This window comes from Eptesicus fuscus, chromosome 2, assembly GCF_027574615.1.
Source record: "Eptesicus fuscus isolate TK198812 chromosome 2, DD_ASM_mEF_20220401, whole genome shotgun sequence".
Taxonomy (NCBI): domain Eukaryota; kingdom Metazoa; phylum Chordata; class Mammalia; order Chiroptera; family Vespertilionidae; genus Eptesicus; species Eptesicus fuscus.
The window spans coordinates 112,549,655-112,571,712 of NC_072474.1; positions in this window are offsets into that span (position 1 = coordinate 112,549,655).

Genomic DNA, 22,058 nt, shown 5'->3' on the forward strand with positions numbered 1-22,058 from the left:
TCTCACTAAAAATTATTTCAGCCATTTCAATTGTTCCATATTGTACATAGATCTGAGATGATTTGGGGGGATCGATTCAATTATTTTACTAGAATAATTTTATGGGGTTAAATTTTGGGGTCAATGTGTATGGAACTGTTTATTAGGGCTTCTATAAATATTGCTAAATAATTATATAAATCTATCAAATGTAACGATAATGTATGCACATATACATATGTTTATGAACATATCCATATATGCATATATATATCCCCATTTCACCATCTGTTTGCCAATATCATTGGTAGAAAATGTCAGTGTTACTTTATTATGTCACAATCATTTCTTGCCTGCTCCAATGTGCTACTTCCTAACTCTTCATCTTCCCTGTGTTCTTGTCCCTGACAATTCCTTCTCCGCAGAGCAACCACAGATCTCTTAATAAAGTGAATCCATCCTGTCACCTTCCCCATGTAAAACACTTCAGTAAGGTGTTGTTGCTAGTAGAATAACATCTAATTGGCCCTAGTAGATGGGTCCCTTCCTACCTGCCTGGCCTAATTTCATTCTCTGAGCCAGGAGAAGGGGCCGGTCTCTAGAAAAGTGTTCAGGCAGAAAGGAACGGAGTGTTCAGCTTCTCATGAACTGAAGGCCAGTGTGAGATTGGGGCACAGGGTGGGGGAGTTTTATATATATATATAGTCCCTAAAGATTTCTAGATCAATTTATTCTTAATTAGTCACATTTTTGTTTCCACTGTATCTAGAATTTACTTATATTTGGTAACAAAGAAATATGTAGCATGAAACAAAAGAAATGTAACAGAGAAGTTTAAATTTTGCTCTAAGTTTAACCATTTCACTATTATTATGTAGTAACTCATTTTTTTAAAGCTGGATATATTGAATTTTTTTTAATAAGCATCCTTATCATTTCCAATAAATAGAATTTATCCAAATCATAAAGATGATCTTTTAAAATCTATAATAAATATACCATGTTGCTTTTTTCTTTATACTTTTCTAAAATTTTTAGGAAAAAGATGCTGAATAATAGAGTTGATAGATGGCTTTCTTTGCAATTGTTAGCGTACATTTTCCTCTCATTTCTAAAGAACCATTTCTGGTAAGAATTATACAGTAACACTTTATTACAGATTCAAGTCCCTGATTATAAACACAGTTTATTACAATCTTCAGATTTTTTGAGGACTGTAGAACACCTTGTTCTTGCATTAAATGTCTCCAAATTGCTGTGTGATTTTTTCTCCTCTATTTATAGAGTTTATTAGTCTTTCATTTATCTAATATCATCTGTCACAATCCTATTGTGATTTCTTTATGCTGCTTCTAAACCCTTTCAACAGCATCCCTAGGTAAAGATGTAGATCCAAGTGCATGAACACTTGAAAGCCACTTACAGCTCATATCAATTTTTAAAATAAACTTAATTTGCTACTATGCTCTTGGAAGACATGTTTTTCAGATGTGTAACCATCAGACAAGGGAAGGGTGATCCTACGAATGGAGACGACTTAGTGGATCCACGTAGATCCTGGTTGAGAAGCATTGCTTTAAAGGCAGGTCTGTTATCAAAAATTCATCCTCTATTATAATAACTGATTACTGGTCAAGGCATATGCCTGGGTTGCTAGCTGGATCCCCAGTAGGAGGCATGCAGAAGGCCGATGATGGATGTTTCTTTCTCATCTATGTTTCTCTCTATCTCTCTCCCTTCCTTTCTCTAAAATTATATATATATATATATATATATATATATATATATATATATATATATATATATATAATTATGTATGGTTTATTAATGAGAGTATATTAAAAATAAAAGTTTATAAAGAATGAGCAAATCAATGAAAACAGTAGGTAAACCAATGAAAGAAAGAAAGAGAAACAGAGAGAGATTGAGACAGAGAGAGAAGGAGGAAGAGGGACCAAGGGAGGAAAGGAGAGGGGAAGAACAGAAGAAGGCAGGAAAGGGTAGGAGAGGAAAAAACACATATTTTCATTTGTGCAAAAAATAAAAGACCAGTGACTCTCTATTGAATCACCCTCATAACATTATCCTAAATAATATTAAATTCATAAAAAAATAAAATCAAGGCAATGGGAAAAGGAATTATATATCTGCAACCACACACACACACACACACACACACACACACACACACAGAAACCACTGGAAGTTAAAAAACTGTTCTTATGGAAGAAGCTCTCGGTCTCCCCTGCCAAACTAATTTATTAAAAATCTTCCATCAGCATCTCTGTTAACCTTCTCTCAGTGAAAGTGTTTCCAGAAAGCTCACGAAAGAGATCGATGCTAAATATGACGACGATTGCATCTTTGTACGTCTCTTTGAAATCAAACAAAATGGGTTTCTAAACAAAGAATGTACAGTAGAAACAATGCCAACAGATTTGAACAGCCATCTGGAGTAATTACTCATGCTCGCTAAAAATAGGCTGTTTAAGAATGTGCAAAGTTCCTTCCCGACAGAACTTAGAGGTCTCCAGCAGCTCGCGGGCTGGCTGGCGGACTGAGGAAGACGCTTTCAGTGGGCAAGTCTGGTTGTGTATTTATATCGCCATGTACAAAGGCACCTGAAGCTTAGATCTCAATGCCATGTTGTGCATTCCCGTCTACCACCATCAAAGTTTTTCCGCTGTTGCCCTCCCCTTCCCTCCATTCCCTCCTCCCTTCCCCTCCCCTTCTCTTCTCTTCCCTTCCTTTGCTATCACTGCTGATGATGTAGATGATTATTTCTTTCAAATTATAGCAGAGCAGACAGATCCCTAATCCTCCTCTGACCTCCATCACCTACATCTTCAGTCCCCCACAGCGTTTTGCATTCACCTTTTATTTTGCATTCATTCAGCAACTTGCACTGGATTGTACGAACAATATGAATAATGCCTTTTCTTCACAGGAATGGCAATCCAGCTTTTACCATTGAGACAATTAAACATCACAAAACATTTTAACCCATTTCTTAGTGAGATAAAGGTAGAACTTCAAAGAGCTGTGCAGGTCTCTTCATAGTTGCTGGTCTATTTCTAAAGTTGCTTCTTTGGTTATTTCCATCTGGAACTCTGGAGTTGACAGGATCAAAATGACTCTCCTTAAACTGGAGAGGCTGGACCCTCCATGAACTGATTCCAATCAGATGTCTAACGTCCTGTTCATCTGCTCATTTGTGTACCTTCTCCATCTCCCGTTTCCCTCACTTGCTTTTCTAGTTTAATGAGTTTGAGCAGAGCAAACTCTATGATAGAAATAAAAGCAGAATCATGTTCTCACTAAAGGCTAATAATTCTTTTTTTAAATTTATTTATTGATTAAGGTGTTACATATGTGTCCTTATTCCCCCATTACCCTCCCCCATTCATGCCCTCACCCCCCTGTTGTCTGTGTCCATTGGTTAGGCTTATATGCATGCATACACAGTCCTTTGGTTGATCTCTCCCCCTTACCCTCACTCTCCCCTACCTTCCCTCTGAGGTTTGAGGGTCTGATTGAAAAGGCTAATAATTTTAAGCTCGCTTTCTTCTCTCCAATACAGGCTTGACTTGAAGTTCCAATGGCCTGGGATATAGATGGAAGCACGGTCCACTTTTTTATTATAAGCCCTCTTTCTCTATGCCTCCTGCAGTTTGGAAAGGGAGAGAGAAGTCACAGACTCAAACATGAAGATGCGACAAGCTGTCTGTATCTTCCATGATGATCTCTAGCACCTCTAGCTTTTTGCCTATTGATTCAATGTAGATGAGTGGGAGCCTTGTTGAGTGATGTAAGCACAATCCTTTCTTCTAGGTATCCGTGGTGTTAAATAAAATAATCCTTCATGGCACTCATTAAAGAATGGTAAGACTGACTTCATTCAAGACAGGGCATCAGGATAAAATAGGGATTTTGATTTCACATAATCTCCACCATTGCAGTCATGGTCAGCATTGACAGTACATCGAGTCTTTCTCCTTCTGAGCCAAGAAGAGTCTTCAGAATCCTATACCTGACAAAATGCCAATCAGCCCCTACCTACCTATGAGAATCAGCGTAAGAGAAGAAAAATCCCCTGGATTCCACTTGGCCTTCAGAAGACATCTGCTTTGCTGTCTAGTAGACATGCCAAACTCAATAAATACAAAAATGAGCTGCTGATCTTCCCTCAACACCAGCACCCCAACTTGCTTCCAGAGTCCTTCTAATCTCAACAAATGGCTCCTTTAAAACAGGTTCAGATCTGGTCATGTCACTTCTCTGCACATAATTCACCTATGGATTCCTGTCTCACCAGTCACCTTACCTGGCCTACCTGGCCTGCAGGGTCTGGGCCCTCCCCTTTGTGACCTCAACTTCCTTCCTATGTTCATGTGATTTCAACTGTCCTGTCCTTTCCTGCTCTCCCCTCTACCAGGAAAATGTTTTCCCCAAGTTAGCATGACTGGGTCACCACCTCCTCAGACAGCACTTCCTCATCTCCTCCCCACGTACCCCTCACACTGGCACCACTCATCCTCTTAACTCCCTTCATACTTTTCCTGCATGCATTACCATCTGACATGCTTTATATTCAGCATGTTCTCTGTTTATTGTCTGTCCTGTCTCCCCCAAAGTATATAATAAATTTCATTCTAAGAAAGCAGAGATTTCAATCAATAGTTGGTTCCCAGCACCTAAAGGAGTCCTTGGCACATGGAAGGTTCTCAAAGAATAAACGAAAGGCTAATTGAATTTGCAAACCCTGGTCTAAGCAATGTCCTTACCTGAGCACAATCACTTTTGAAAATGCGGTCTGCTTGGGGAGTTTGGCTTGATCCAGTTCGCAATCAACTGAGCTAGAGTTTCCCTTTGGAAGCAATTGTATAAGCCGTCGGCTCCCATGAGGATGCTTTTATCAGATCTGAAGCGAGTTTTGCCATTCATCAGCTGTTTGCAAGCCTGAGCTGGCCTCTCTGAGCTCAGCACTGGAACCCCCTCCTGCCTCCTCCTGGGGGATGTGAAGTTCCAGGAAATCCTCCTGCCTGCTGCAGAGGCCCCTGCAGTGACCTCTGCCATCTGCAGCAGGAAAGGTGACCTTGGGCCACTTGTCATTCCAATAAGCATCCACTTCCTGTCTATTTTTCTCCCTTGATTTTACTTCCCTTGACCTGAGTTAATCCTCTCATTATCTATCTCCCACTTGGATCAAATCCCCCTTCAACTTTAGTTCTTAGCCTGGCCCTGCCTTTGCCAGCGTCCCCAGAGATGGCATTTAAAGACCACTCTCTGAGGCCCAGGCCCAGCTGTCAGCCAGAGAATAAAAATGAGTGAATCACTTTCAAGGAAACAGCAACCCTGAGTGTCACCCTTCTGAGAATGCTGTCTGTGTCTGCAGAAACCGAAGCCTCAGTGCTCAATGAGGGAGGGAGGCAGGCAAGAACTAACATTTGTGGAAATCCGTTTAGTGCCAGGATCGGGGCCTGGTGTGTTTTTTCATAGTTTATCCCCAATGAGGGCTGTAGGCAGCCCACAAATTAAATCTCGACCATCTCCATGTAAAATGTCACATTTTAAAAAGAAAATAAAACCATGTCATTTCCCCACTCAAAATGCTTAGGCGACTTCCCATAATGCACAGACTAAAAGGCCATGTTCTAACCATGTCCACCTGCTGGACCTCACACCCGATTCTTCTCCCCACTCCACAGCCTTCCCACTATCTAATAAGGGGCATTTGCAAAAACCCTAGTGTTTGTGCATTTATGGTTTCCTCTGCCAGTTGCTTCCCTCCTCCCCCATATAATCACATAATTCGCAGTCTCTGTTCTTCAAGACTCTGTCATCTTCCCAGAAAGATCCTAGCTGGCCACTCTACAGGGTGGTCCCCAAGTCTGGAAATGGAGAATGATGCATAATTCATGGCTTATTGACGGTTCATTCAACACAACATAAAATAATAGCATGTTGGCTACAAATCTGTATGGCCACCTTATTTTCAAGTTCCACCCCCTCACTCATCCGCTGCCCTGCTTTACTTTATACAGTCTCTACATTGGAATGTATTCTTTATTATTTATATGCCCCATGGGGATATCTTTCCCTGATGGTAAGGCCCGGCTTTATTTAATGACAGCTTTCTGCAGACTAGAGGATGCTCGTACAGAACTGCTACCAGAAAAATATGGTTGAATAAATGAACTGAGCAAGTGGAAGCATAGAAAACATAAATAACTTTTTCAGGTCACAAAGCTACTAAATGGTTTAGACAACATTTAAAGCACATTTTTATTTCAACACCTACGTGTTTTCTACTGCAGAGAGTGCTCCTTTTTTGTCATGTGGTCATTAAAACTGTAAAGACCACAGGATAGAAAGGGGTGGTGGGTACTGACCCTATGACCAGACCACTGGCAAAATAAAGAAAGCCGCCCTGGCAGGAGAGTACATGTCACCACAGGGAAGGGCCTTGGTCTCCAGCGTCCCTGGGAACCATGCCTGTGACTATCTCTCCCACCTCTTAGTTCTTTTAAACTTGGGAAATTTTGTTGAGCTTCCATTTCTCAGCCACACAATGACATTAAGAGCAATCCGTAAAATGAGCATAACATACATCCAGGCTCGGAGATTCAGACAGCCTGGAAACAAATTCCTATATCCTGATTCCATTCCTGACCTGGGTCAAGTTATTTAAACTTGTTAACCTGGTCACTCAACTTGCCTTCCCCCAATGTAAATTAGAGACATAAACACTATAAGGTAACTGTGAGTTTATCCCTTTAAATTCATTAACACATGCAAGTGATTGCTCACTGCTATTAATTTTGTCCCTGTTTCTCCTCTTCCTTCTCCTCTGTTTCTTCTTCTTCTTCTTCTTCTTCTTCTTCTTCTTCTTCTTCTTCTTCTTCTTCTTCTTCTTCTTCTTCTTCTTGTTGTTGTTATTATTGTTTTTTCAGTAGAGATAAATTTGTGACCTTTTCTCACCATAAAGTCAATGCTTCAGGAAGACAGAGACTCTATGGTATGCCTACCCTTTGTCAACTTCTATAACTGGATAATTTATAAACACTATAACATACTTCCAAACATTTGTGTGTTGAGTAATGGGAAACAATTAAGTAATAAAATCAATGTAGCTTTTGAACATGGTTTCATGTCAGTTGTTATTCTGTCCTTGTTTTTGTCAGAATGCTTTTGCATACACTGGGAAATTCTAGTTAAGAAACTCCAGGAATTATTGATATTTAAAACGAGTAATGAAACAGATTTTTACTTTTATATGAGAACTAGTGGCCCGGTGCATGAAATTTGTGCATGGGAGAGGGGGTTCCCTCAGCCCAGCCTATACCCTCTCCAATTGGGGACCCCTTGGGGGATGTCTGACTGCCGGTTTAGGCCCTATCCCACAGGATCGGGCCTAAACCGGCAGTCAGACATCCCTCTCGCAATCAGGGACCGCTGGCTCCTAACCGCTCACCTGCCTGGCTGCCTGATCGCCCCTAACTGCCCTCCCCTGCCAGCCTGATCTCACCCCCAACTGCCCTCCGCTGCTGGCCTGATCTCGCCCCCAAATGCCCTCTCCTGCTGCTCTAGTTGTCCCCAACTGCCCTCCCCTCCTGGCCTGATCTAGCCCCCAACAGTCCTCCCCTGCTGGCCTGATCTCGCCCCCCAAATGCCTTCTCTGCCTTGACCCCCCACCACCATGGCTTTGTCCAGAAGGAAGTCGGACATCCGGAACATGGCCAGTTGGCCAGGTCTAATTAGCATATTACCCTTTTATTAGTATAGACTAGGAGCTCAGCGTGCAAAATCGTGTGGCCCTGCCCACCTACCCACCACCCTGCTTTGACACCGAACCTTTCCACACAGAGCTCCAGCATGCCTGGCCCAGCCCCCGACCCCTCTGGCCTTCTCTGGCCACTTCAAGCCCTGCCCTCAGTCCCTCTTAGTTGCCTTGGGCTGGTCCCACCTTCTCCGGGTGCCTTCCTGCTTCAGCCCTGTCTCCAGAGCAACACGGCAGCTCTGCCCCATCATGGTGCTGGAAGAGAGCGTGGAAGCCTCCCGCCTGTTGTGCTGTACTCCTTCCCCTGGCAGGTGGGAGGCAGGGCGCTCTGAGTGTGAGCGGTGGGTGGCAAAGGACTGATGAGGGGGGTGCTATGGTCTCTCACCCCCACCCTCCCCGGCATAGGATGGTCCCGCCTCCTCTGGGCACCTCCCCACTTCTGCCCTGTCTCCGGAGCAACATCCCGCCACGCACTCGCAGGCAGCCTCCTGCAATTGGTCGTTATGCTTTATGGCGTCCCGACCATTACCATATTAGTTCTTTATTGTTATGATCACTCGTTCCCATGTTATTTTAATTGATCTTCACAAAACTTTCATGGCAGGCAGGTGGTGCTCATCATTTTCTGTTTGGTCCACACAGAAGTCTTTGTGCACCTTATGTATGACTCCTACCATGGTCTTCCTTAGTTCATAATACTCATTGTGCTTCTGTTATCCATCTGCTGTTTTAGTCAATACATACGTGCATTCAATAAAACATTTACTGAGCCCTTTTTAAGTGACCAGCATGGGGGATCTAGAGAGGAATTAGCACAAACTCTGAGGCAGGAAGACTTGGATTTTGGGGAGAGAGATAGATACACAAACAAGGGAAATCAAGATTCTTTAGGCAGCTCTTGTCTGTGGGTACAGTTGGATCAATCCAGAGCTAATATGGTAATTTGACCGAACAGCTGAAAGACTTTCTGGACATCCTTCCAAAAGTCCTTCTGGACAACCTTCCAGACAAAGCTGGGGCTGCGAGGGCTGGCTGAGGCTGTGAGGGGCTGCGAGGGCTGAGCCCCTTGCATGAATTTCATCCATCGGGCCTCTAGTATAACAATAAAAGCAGAAAAATCTCCCTAACCCAAGCCTCACCTGCAGGTTCACCAGCAATCAGCCCCAGAGATTTTTAGTCCAGATAAGTCAGCATCACAGGCTCTGTGCACCTAGAAAAGGTGTTCTTACAAAAGACTGAGCAAGGCATAGATTCGGGTACCCAGTGGCAATCCTTGATGTTCTTGGAAAAGAAGGATGCTCCCTGGAAGCATCAACTCAGTAAAGAATAAGGCTGCTGCTTGGAAGTTGGTTCATCAAGCCAAATGGAAGTAGGAGCACAGGATTCAAGAGAACCCCACGCATGGTGATTTTGATGATAGGAAAACGTTAGAGGCAGAGATATTCTTCAAGAAAAATGACACCTACTTATTAAATCGACTTCATTACTACATAAAAACTAGGTTTCTTCACACATTCCCCTAGAACATCTTCATGTAGAGGAAGACAGGTCTTTGCAGATGTAGAATTTAGAAACAGTCCCGTTAATAGAATGGCATGATGATATAAAGGTCTGAATTTAAAGATGATTTAGGAGAAATTCAGTTGTTTTTTCCAAGTCATTAATGATGATTCATGAACAGAAAATCCACTAGCACCTATGTCTTCAATACACTTGCCTTAACATATGGGGATTTATTAGCATATGTATATGTATGGTGCATCTTTCTACCAATCAGTAACCAATAGCAGCTAAATAAGATGGAGATTGAAGGCCGACTTTGAGACAAAATCAAGGAATGATGTCTCTTTTTAAAAATATATATTTTATTGATTTTTTTTTCAGAGAGGAAGGGAGAGGGATAGAGAGAAAGAAACATCGATGAGAGAGAAACAACAATCAGCTGCCTCCTGCACATTCCCTACTGGGTATGTGCCCACAATCAAGGTACCTGCTCTTGACCGGAATCAAACCTGTGACCCTTGAGTCTGCAGGCCGACACTCTATCCACTAAGCCAAACCTGTTAAGTCTGATGCCTCTTAAGGCATATGAATTCAGCGGCCAATATCAAATGGCCAGGTTAGCTTTGTGTCTTCCTTCTCCTGAGAATTCTGATGTAAACATACCAGGAGCACTTAAAGAATTTAAGCAAGCAGATGCCTCTTTAGTGTTTGTTGATGATTGCCTAGGACAGCTCTCTGCCATCACTGTAAGGCATCTGCCTTGAGGATCATCATTTGATATTTCCAATAAATGTGTGAGATTTGAGTGGTTGTACTATTTTATAATAACAACAACAACAACAACAAAATAGGCCTATGAGTTTAGAAAAAATGACTCCAGTTTTCAGAAGGTAGTTAGTGGCCTGATTGGCTTTCAAAGCCCAGGCTTATCTCACTATGAGCTAGAGACTCGATAGCACCCATTTGCTCTATGTGGTAGGCAATCTTCAAGAGAGTTCTGATGATGTCTGTCTCCTGATAGTCACACTTATGAAATCAGCCCTTCCCTGGAGTGTGGGTTGGACTAGTGACTCACTCCTCATGAATAGAATATGACATAAATGGTGATTCCTGCCTCAAAGATTAGATTGTAGAAGATGTAGGCATCTATGTCTGGTACTCTCTCTTAGACCACTAGCTCTGGGGGAAGCCAGGTGCCTGCTATGAGAAAGCTCTGTCCAGAGGCCCACAGGAGTCAACTCTGAATATCTTCTGAGGCTTCTACCAGCTGAGTGAGCGGAAAGGGCCTCCTCAGGCCTTCCAACAGCTGCAGAAGCAAAAACCCTTCAAGGCTCAGGATGACCGTGGACCCATGAGAAATCCTCAGCCAGAAGCACCCAGCTGAGTCACTCCCAAATCTCTGATCCATAGATTCTGCAAAATAATAAATACTTGTTCTCAGTGGCTGAGTTTGGGGGTAATTTGTAACACAGCCACAGATAACTGATATAATAGTCAATATCACTCTAGAAACCACACTCATTTCTAGAATTAATGATATGTGCCATTTCCCAAGCACTTCATCATTATAATATACTAGAGGCCCGGTGCACGAAATCCGTGCACTGGGGGTAGGGGGGGTGGGGGGGTTGGGGGGATCCCTCAGCCCGACCTGCACCCTCTCCAATCTGGGATCCCTCTCACAATCCAGAACCACTGGCTCCTAACCACTCATCTGCCTGTCTGCCTGATGCCCCTAACTGCTCTCCTGCCAGCCTGATGCCCCTAACTGCTCTCCCTTGCCTGCCTGATCCCCCTAACTGCTCTCTCCTGCTGGCCTGATCCCCCTAACTTCCTAACTGCTCTCTCCTGCTGGCCTGATCACCCTAACTGCCTAAGTGCTCTCCCCTGCTGGCCTGATCCCCCTAACTGCTCTCCACTCCTGGCCTGATCCCCCTAACTGCCTATCTGCTTTCTCCTCCTTTCCTTACCGCCCTAACTGCCTATCTGCTCTCCCTTCCTCTCCGCGCCCTGCGGACCCCCGGCGCAGGCGTGCTGAGAGTTCTCTGCCGTGGTCCTGCCCCCATCCTGATTGGCCATTATGTGACGGCATCCCAACCCATTTGCATATTCCTCTCTTATTAGTATAGATACAAAATCCGTGTGAAGGAAGCTCATACTCCTGGTTTACAGACAAAATAAATGAATGTGTTATAAACTGTAGCAGTACATGGTGTGATATACATGAATCATAACACGTTTTAGCACTGCCTTTTAAATTTCCAAATAAAGATTGTTTACCCACTCCAATTGTTAATTTTATGTGTTTACCTGAACTGACAAGGCTAGGGGATACCAAGGTAGCTGGAAAACTGTATTTCTGGGCATGTCTATGAGAGTGTTTCAGGAAGACACTGGCATTTGCATTGGTAGGCTGAGTAAAGACTGATGCCCTCACCACTGTAGTGGCATCATCCAATCCACTGAGTGTCCAAATAGAACAAAAAGGTAGAGGAAGGGCAAATTCACTCTTTCAGCTTGAGGTGAGACACCCAGCTTCTCTGCCCTTGGAAACAGTCTGCCCAGGCTTAGATCGGAGGTCATCACCAGCTCCCTTGGTTCCCCAGCTTGCAGATCTGAGATTGCTGGACTTCCTGGCCTGAACAATCACCTATAATAAATGAGCCAACTCCTAGAATAAATCTCCTCCTATTTATACATATATATGAATATCTTTATCTATATATCTATATCTATATCTATATATATATCTATATCTATACACATATATGTAATTGCTTAATGATTCTGTTTTTCTGGAGAAGCCTCACTAATGCAATTATCATATGGAATTAAAAACATAAGAATGAATGACATATTCATTTGGAAATATTTAAAAATTACACCTCAAAATATTTAATATGATGGAAAGGTGAGAGTATCCCCAAAAAGGAGAGATTAATTTTTCCAGGTACCTAGGATCAAAATTTGAACATTCTTCTTTTGTTTTATTTTTCTTTTTTATAAAGTATATATTTTAGTAATTTGTACTAATGAATTTTAGAAACAATTTTTAGCTAGTTATGGTAAAACATATAAATAAGCCCTGGCTGGTTGCTCAGTGGTTAGTGTTCTAGCCTGCAGACCAAAGGATGGCGGGTTCAATTCATTTCTTCAAGGTATGTACCTCAGTTGCATGTTCCCCAGTTGTGGTGGAGGCACGTGCAGGAGGCAACCAATCTATGTGTCTCTTTCACCTCAATGATTCTCTCTCTCCGCCCTTCCTGCTTCCCTTCCACTTTCTCTAGAAATCAATGGAAAAAATATCCACACAAATGAACAAACAACAAATTTACATAAATAAGATGTAACAATCAATAGGTTATAGCCTAGTTTTTCTTTATTTTTCTAAGTTGTATCTGACTTTATGCTTTCTCCCCTCTGTTATTTGTTATCTCTCAGAGAACCTAGAGTTCAAGTATCCTTTTATGTATGTCCTTTCTAAGAACTTAATGATTTTGTATATACCTCCAGTCCCTGTGAGGGAGGTGACTAGCTCCACTTTATAGACATTATGAGTTTACACGTTAAGAAAAAATAACAATTGATGACCCCATTTATGTGGATAAAGACAGGCTTAGCAGTGACTTTTTAATGGCCAATTAGTTTGTAGGATGGATCATTTATTAATTTTTATCAAACCAGCTATTTGAAGGTCTCCCAAATTATGTTACAGCTTATTTCTCTCTTGGAAATGATTACTTTTCTTCCAAGCTTCGATTTAAGCTGAAGACTTCAAATAAATTAGAACTGAGTTGCTGTCTCCTGGCTCCTCGCCATGCAAATTTGCCAACCGAGGGACAGGTCCAAAATCCTAAAACAACCCCCATGGTAATGATTTTGAAGTAAAGAAACCCCAGGCTGGGACTATGTCTAGACATGGTTACCCAACCAGACTTGGCTGTTTCAATGATTTCTGCCATCTTGACAGTTGACCCAATCAAATCAATGTGGAATATCTACTTTAGAGAGCAAAGCAATTTCTATTCTCAGCTCATCCAGACCTTAGGATGGCATCATTATTTTAATAGGTGTTTTATTGAAGTACAGTTCACATAATACCAACCATTTTAAAGGGTACCATTCAGCAGCATTCACATATTTAGTGTGTGTCACCACCACCTCTATCAATTTGCAGAATGTTTTCTTTTCTCCCCAAACCCTACTTATCCACTAAGTGATCTCCCCAGTCCTCATTGCACCTTGAGCCCCTGGCTACCACCAATATGCTTTCCATTTCTAGGGATTTACCTATCCTGGACATTTCATATAAGTGAAATGATACAATATGTGGCCTTGGGTGTCTGGATTCTTTCACTTACAATGTTGTTTAACTTCATGTCATAGCATGTGTCAGTGCTGAGTTCCTTCTTACATATGAATGAGTAATATTCTATTGCAAACCATTTTGTTTGCCCTTTCATTTGTCAATGGACATTTGAGTTGGTTCTACCTTTTGAATATTTTGAATAGAGCTACTGTGAACCTTGGTGGACAAGTATTTGGGTAATTGTTTTCAATTTACTGAAATGTCTTATAGGATTCTTTTTAAGGGGCAGAAGGTAATGGGGAAGAAGTAGTAACTGGAAGTATCTAGAGGATTTCGGTTGATTGTACTTTCATACATTACCTAGTTGACTTGTATTTTTATTGAAGTTTTCACCATTGCATTATCAGGGTCTAGAGAGATCCTGACACATAGTAGGTGTTCTATAAATGTTCTTAGAATAAATGTTACATGCTTTATTTTGCTGCTTAGTGCTGCTACTATCACAGTCAATAAATATCCTCCCCCCAATTTTTTTAAAGATGAGAGGACACTAGTACATCCAGAAAAATTATTTTTACTATTTGCTTAAAATATTCACTCTCTTTTTCCTCTCTCTTTATGAGTCCACACTCTTTATTAGATCACCTGCCACCTACTTCTTTACAATTTGAAGCTTGTTTCTTTCAAAACTCTTGGCATTATCTCCAGGAGTCTCTTAATGCTAAGTAAAGGAGTGTCTCGACAGGCTTGAGAGAGAGATTTCTATATTTCCTGTTCTGTTAGTGATTTCCCTTATTATCAGCCTGTTTTATATCTCTCTGTCAATTATGTGTCATGTGTTCTAAATTATACAAGTAGGATTTCACAGCAGCATGTAAAACAATAGGAGAAGTACAATGTGCTGCTCTTTTTCTGCAACACATTTTTTATTTAAACTGAGCACAGTGGAAAAAAGTAATTTGTATTTTTCCACTTAGTTTTATATTGTTCATGCATTCTTATAGCACCAAAAGATTTCTTTGGAATGTAAGACTATTACTAAAGAACAAAAACAGCCATAATATTTAAGGTCTTGTAAAAAATAATCCATTTCAAAGTTGTCTTACAGTAAATATATTTTCCACAATGGTTAAAAGCTGTGCTTGGGAATTCACTTGAGACATAAGGTAGTAATCGATAATCTTTCTACACCTTGAGCCCAAGGATTCTATTTGTCCATTTTCCTCCTCTGATATGAATGTGAAGTCTAAAATTTGGAAGGAAATGGGACTAAATCTTATAACTTACAGACTCAGGACTCAGGGAACAGGTGTTCATTAAGCTGAAAAAAAAAAAAAAAGATAAATAAGCTTTTTAACACCTGCAGAAAAGTCAAGACTTGCATTTCAGATATCTGTATGAGAACAATGGATTAGGTCCCAAAATGCTTTGTTCATTTGTTGGAGGGAGAAAAAAAAAAGGATAGAAGAGTTTAGATCTGTCTTTGTAGATTGCCCCTTTGCTGATGCTGGGATGGGCTACCCATTTCAACTATGGATGATTCATGATTTGTATATTTCAATGGTCTTGCCAAGTAGACTCTCCATAGACTTTGGTGATGAGTATTTAATTAGTAGAATGAATATGTTCACATGGTAAATCTTCTGGTCCAAGACCATTCCTATTTTCTCTACTTTTCATGGCAAGTTCAATAAGGGTTTTATGAAGAAACAATTTGTCTCAAAACCACAAAGGGCAAAAAAACTAAGCTCCCATCTGTCAGCTTCTCTCTTCCACAGTGAGATGCAATGTGGGGATGAAAGGGCTTTACCCACAGCTGCAGGGCTATCCAGGCCCTACACTAACTGTCCTCTATGCTTGAAGAGTATTCAGAGCAGGCGTATGCAAAGTGTGGATCCTGGGGGTTTTGGCTTCTTGACACTCCTTACACCCTCCTACTTTAGTTTAGAATGCTAATTTGATTTTTGAATATCCTGGAAGGTGGTGAAATACTGGTCTCATAAAAAGAGTAAGAATATGATCTCGCTCATTAAAATTTCTAGAAAAGAATATGGAAAATTGGTATATTTTCTTTCTTAAATATTTGGTAAAATTTACTGATGAAAAAGCAGGGCCTGGTGTATTTTTTTTTAAGGTTATCAATTATTGATATAATTTCATTAAGATTTTTAGGCTAATTCAGATGATTTCTATTCCTTTTGTGGATGTTGGTAGTTTATGCCTTCCAAGAAATCTATACATTTCAAATATGTTTTCATATTTGTGAGCATATACTTTAGACTATTCTTTTAATGTCCATGAGATCCATAGTGATGATTTCCACTTTCACTTCTGATATTGGTAAATAGTGTCTTCTCTCTCTTTTTCCCCCTTGGGTAGTCTTGCTATAAAGGTTTATAAATTTTATTGAGATTTTTTAAGAAAGAGATTTTGATTATGTTTATTTTCTCTATTGTTTTCCTGTTTTCAATCTCATTGATCTAATTTTTATTTCTTTTCTTACAGTTTCTTTAACTGTAAATTGCTATTTGTATGATTTTGTTTTTAAATTTCAATTACAAATAAAATTATATGTGGCACCCCAGATTCTATTAGAATGTGGGCCAATGCTCAATTTTCAACAAATTTATTCTTCTTTTGATAAATAATGATCAGCACTCCCCACCAATGACTAAAACTTCTTCTAAATTTCCAGAGAATGTGTTATCTGTCTTTTCTTGGACATGAATCAAATGTCAAATTCAATTACAACTTTCTATTTGTATATCATGTCTCTTCAATAAGATGGGTTATATCTTGACTATAAGAAACACTGTGTTAAGGGGGTGGGAGGTATGAAGTGAAGGGGGCCTAATATATGGTGACAGATTATTTGACTTTGGGTGGTGGGCACACAGTGCAATATACAGATCTTGTATCATAGAAATCTACAGCTGAAAGCCATATGATCCTGTTAACCAATGTCATCCCTACAAATGCAATTTGAAAAAGGAAATATTCTATTAAAATGTGTGGCTTCAACCACACAACACTGTGTTTGGAGTATAGGAGATACTCAATAAATATTTTTTCTCTATTCAATGCTTCTGGGTTATGTATTCTGGTGACCTCAATATATAGTAAATCAAACAGTGAGCTCTTCAAAATAGAAGTAGCATGTCTGGCCAGCTTACTTCTAGAGTGACAAAAGAAAAGTGGGGGTTGGGGTGGAGCCTAATCATGACAGTTGATTCCATAGCCAGCTTCCTCCTTTAGAGTCATAGGAAACCTGGAATAGGTGATAAAGATACCATGCCTTCACCCCACTCAGATGGCAATAAATATTTTGATATGTAGCCCAGAGTTTGTTATGTTTCCTCCACCACAGTTAGGTCCACCCTTGATTATCTGAGCTGAATGTGGATCCAAAGCCCACATCCCTTTCCTTTGAAGATAAAAGAGAAAACTCCACCAGGAGGAAAATAAAGCCATGTACAAAGTCAGGGACTTTGGAGGCAGCATTACCTGTTTTGTGGTGTGTGGGGTGTTTTGTTTTTTTTTGTGTGTGTGTGTTTTTTTTTTTTTGTAGTGTCCTGAACATTAAAACAACACTTGTGCTAATCTCTGTAAGAACACATATCCAGTTACACAAGATTTACAATAGGCTTCAGCTCTTCTGCAGTAGGGATTCTTAGATAATCATATTTATACTAGAAGCCCAGTGCATGAAATTTGTGCATGGGAGCAGGGGTCCCTCAGCCCGGCCTACACCCTCTCATAATCCGGGACCCCTCGGGGGATGGTGATCCCGCAGGGATTGGGCCTAAACTGGCAGTCGGACATCCCTCTCACAATTGCAGATCTCTGGCTCCTAACTGCTGGCCTACTTGCCTGCCTGATTGCCCCTAACCACTTGCCTGCCTACCTGATTGCCCCTGCCTCTGCCTGCCTGCCTGATCACCCCTAACTGCTTGCCTGCCTGCCTGATCGCCCCTAAACACCCTTTCTTCCCCCCCCCCCCCCCCACTGCAGCTTCATCTGGAAGAACGTCCGGAAGGTTGTTCGGCTGTCTGGTCTAATTAGCATATTACACTTTTTTTTATTATAGATGTTTAGTATTCTGGAGCATCACTGAAATTCATTTCTTCTTTCACTTGTTTCTTTATAGAAGAAGTATTCCATTTATGCAGACACTCCATACACCTACTGGTATGTGCCTAGAATGCAGGCAGGAGACCTCAAGGTTCCAGGAGCCATACCTTTGAAATGTAAGTATCAAGAAGGGTAGTTCCTGTCTCCCAATCTCTGGGGAAAGGTAGGAACCTAAGTTCATAAGCACTAGTTAGCAAACACAAGTGGTCTGCTCACCTTGACCAACCTTCCTCCAAATAGCCATCTATATAGTACCCCCCCACCCCCGATTTAACAGTGCTGACATAGAGAAGGAGATCTACAAATACTTATTGAGTAATTTCATAAATAAATTACTTTATTACTGAACACTGCTTCTAGTTACATAAATTGCTTTCTCTTCCAAATTGGCTTTATTTTGATAATTAAAATTTAGTTTTACTAATCATTATGTTGCCTCTGGTTGCTCTCACTTTATAGCAGATAGAAACATCAGCAGTTCTTGCCAGGAAAAGAGGTCCTGCCTCTTGCCCAGGGGATTCCCGCACTTATGGAGATCAAACACGACAATTACAACATCAGTCATTGTGAAGGTGCTCATTTGAATCCTGTTTTTTCTCCAGATGTTGGAGGTAATTCCATTAATAGGATACAAGATGCTCTATGAGAATAGGGAACTGAGTTGGAATCAGAGGGTTCCCTTTGGTTAAAACACACACTGGTTCTTTTTTATTTGGGTTCATGTTCTTAGATTTTCTCCTGAGGCTCCTGGATCTCTAGGCAGGGACACCAGGTGGCTTAGTCCTGGTGTGCATATGTATTTTAGGCCACGTGGTAAGAAGGACTAAGGAGCAGTCTTTACTCACCACGGGGCCCCCCACTACTGAGTCATCTAGTCCACGCTGCAAATGTGTGCCATGCCAAGCACTCAACTGGACATTAGGGATATGAATGACAGACACAACCCCTGCCCTCCATGATCCCACAGATTGATGAGAAACAAGCTACAGTAGGGAATGATGAGGACTATGAAAGACATAGAATCACAGGAGACCCATGCTCACCCCAGAGGGCCTCCGACCTGCTGAAAAATCACTGAAAAATATCAGATCAGCCAGAATCTGCACCTAAAGATCCCTTCAGGTAGAAAGGATCTGTTTCTAGCCATCCACTCAGAAGGGAAAACAGAACTTTACTCCAGAACATAACCATTATTTCTGTAAAACAGCCTATCTGCTTATTCCAACTCCGGTCCCATAAAATAGAATGTTGGGCCACACTTTCCATTTGCCCTCTGTTAAAAGCTTTCAAAACGGACCTGCTGAAATGTGGGGCTGCAGAGTGGAAGGGATCAGTTCTTTAGGATTTAAATGCACCGAAATAGGCTTTGAGCTTTAATTGCGGTGCACTACAGAAGTAGAAACCTAGAATTGAAAATAATAGAGATGTGGCACTCAGGGAGCCATTTGAGCCATTATTGGAGGCAATTTAAAAAAAAATTATTTTAAAGAAGTGGAGACTGCTCCTATGAAAGCATTGATGATAGGCCCAAGAACAATAAAGAAACAACACTGGGGTGCCCTGGAGCGTGGGAGGGTTCTTGCCTATGTGTGATAGTTCCCTTCAGGTGTGGAGCTCCATCAGCATAAAATATCTGGCCCCTCGTTGACCCCCTCGCCTTCCTTCCTGGGGAGATGGGTTGCATATCAATTTGGTGCATGTAGAAGCAAGATCAGGTCACATACAGACAAGATGCCTCTCTTCTTTTTCCCTGGAGCAGGTCTGCAGGTGCAGAGCATGAGTTTTGACAGCTTTGGGCTGTGCAATGAACTCATTAGGGAGCCCAGAACCCTGGATGGGAATGGGAAGTCTGTGTGCAAAGTTAAGGCTTACTGAGGCCACTTTACTAACACTGTCTTTATCAGTAACAACAGTAATATTTTGGTTTTTAAATAAGGGTGTTCTGGAAATACTCAACAACTAACCCTCCAAGGGAAATAAACAAAAAAGTCCAGATTGAAGCATCCTGAGAGTACAGTGGCATAAATAACCCAACTGAGCTTATTTCAGGCCACCTCATGGATATCATTGAATGAGAAGTTGAGAAGGGATGGATAGAATTGGTTCTTGCAAACTGGCAGGGGAAGGATTGAGCTCAGCACTATCTCTTTTACACTCACTCTTTCACCTCATCTCTCAAGGGGGCAGGACCCGGCTATGCAGGATGGGCCTGCTTGTCAGACTCCTCAAACGCCATCATTCAGGTTGCCTGGTTTCCAATTAAATGTGTTTCAAAGGGTCACTTGGAAACTAGGCTTTTACTACACATTGTATAACTAAATATGTAATGTAAACAAGTCTTATATGTGGCATACGTACACACATTTTATATGTAAAAACAGTTATCTATATCATAATATATAAAAAGTCAGGGGCCGTCATGACTAAAACAACTGGATGGACAACCAAACAGCAGGCTGCATGGGGCAACCAGGCCGGCAGGAGGGTTAGTGAGGGATGACCAAATAACTGAACAGCAGGCTGCATGGGGCAACCATACCAGCAGGGGGGTTAGTGAAGGATGACCAAACGACTGAAGAGCAGGCTGTATGGGGTGACCAGGCTGGCAGGGGGGGCAGTTGGGGGTGAGTAGGTTGGCAGGGGGCATTTGGGGGTGACCAGGACAGCAGGGGGTGGCCAGTGAGGAGTGACCAGACCAGCAGTGGGGCAGGTAAGGGTGACCAGGCCAGCAGAGGGGGGCAGTTAGGGGGTGACCAGGCCAGTAGGAGGGCAGTAAGGGGTGACCAAGCCGGTGGGGGGGGAAGTTAGGGGTGACCAGGCCAGCAGGGGGGGGCAGTTAGGGGCAATCAGGCCAGCATGGGGGGGCAGTTGGGGGTGACCAGTCAGGCAGGCAGGTGAGCATTTAGGATCCAGTGGTCCCAGATTGTGAGAGGGATGTCCGAATTTGAAACTGGCACTTGGACATCCCCTGAGGGGTCCCGGATTGGAGAGGGTACAGGCTGGGCTGAGGGGACCCCCCCTTGCATGAATTTCATGCACCAGGCCTCTAGTATATATATAAAAAGCCAGTGACTGGAACACTATTATGACCTGAATGACCAGTCGCTATGATGCCCAATGTGGCCAGCAAACCTGCCCATTTGGGGGGTGGGGCTGGCTGGCCAATATCCCATGGCCCACCCCACAGCCAGCTCCACACCTGATCAGACTCTCCCACCCCAATCAATGGTGGGGGTGTTGGCCAGCCAGCCCCAACCCTGATCGCTTCCCCTACCCCAATAGGGGGTGAGGCCATCCGGCAAACCTCCTGCAGCCTCTACCCCACCTTGCCCCACCCCAGATCAGCCCCCCTACCCTGATCAAGGGCAGAGCCGGCAGGCCAACCACCTACGGCACCTCCGCCTGGCTGGCCCCGCCCCTGATGGTTCCCCACCACCCCAATCGGCCCTCAGCCCCTCCCCCAAGCCAATTCTGCCCTTGATCAGCCCTCCATACCAATCAGGGGTGGAGCTGCCCGATCAACCTCCCATGGCCCCTCCCCCATTTGCTGACCCCCAATCGGCCCTCCCACCCCAATCGGTCTCCTCCTTCCGACAGACCCAGCCCAGATCCGCCCCAATTGGGGCCAGGCTGGCCAGACCCCATCTGTGCACAAATTCATGCACTGGGCCTCTAGTATATAAATAATATATAATATATATGTATATGTAAGTAATGGTATATATATATATACACACACACACATTTATATATATATATATATAAAATGTCTAAGTGCATGTGTGTAGCATGTGTATTTAAGTATATGTGTATATGTATTCTGTAATGGTAATGGTTGCCCAGGTATATACATCTGTCAAAACATATGGAACACTTAAAATTAGTAAATTTAATTTCATGTACATTTTGCCTCAATAAAGTTAAATTCTAAAAAGTCAATTTATTCACTTGAAGTGAACATAACATATTAGTAGTTTAAATCAGGCACAAAAAATAAATGACATGGTAGTGGTTGATTGCTTTAGGGTATCCAAATCTTCACCCTCATTAATTCCATGTGTTTGTTACTTGCCTTGTTTTTCTTTATGGAAATTGAGTACATATTTTTAATTATTTAAAATTAATTTTTTTTTTTATAAAGGGAACATTGCTAGTAAAATTGCTATTTGAAAACATAAACCCAATAGCCAAATTAGGTCCTGTAGAGGCAGCGATCTTCGCTGGGCTATAACATACTCTGATTCCTGAATTGGTATATCTTAATGGGACAAAATTATACACTGCTTGTCCTTGGCAGTAAATATTAAACAGATGAAAGTTGCATTAGGTTCATAATTAAAATATTATTTTGACATT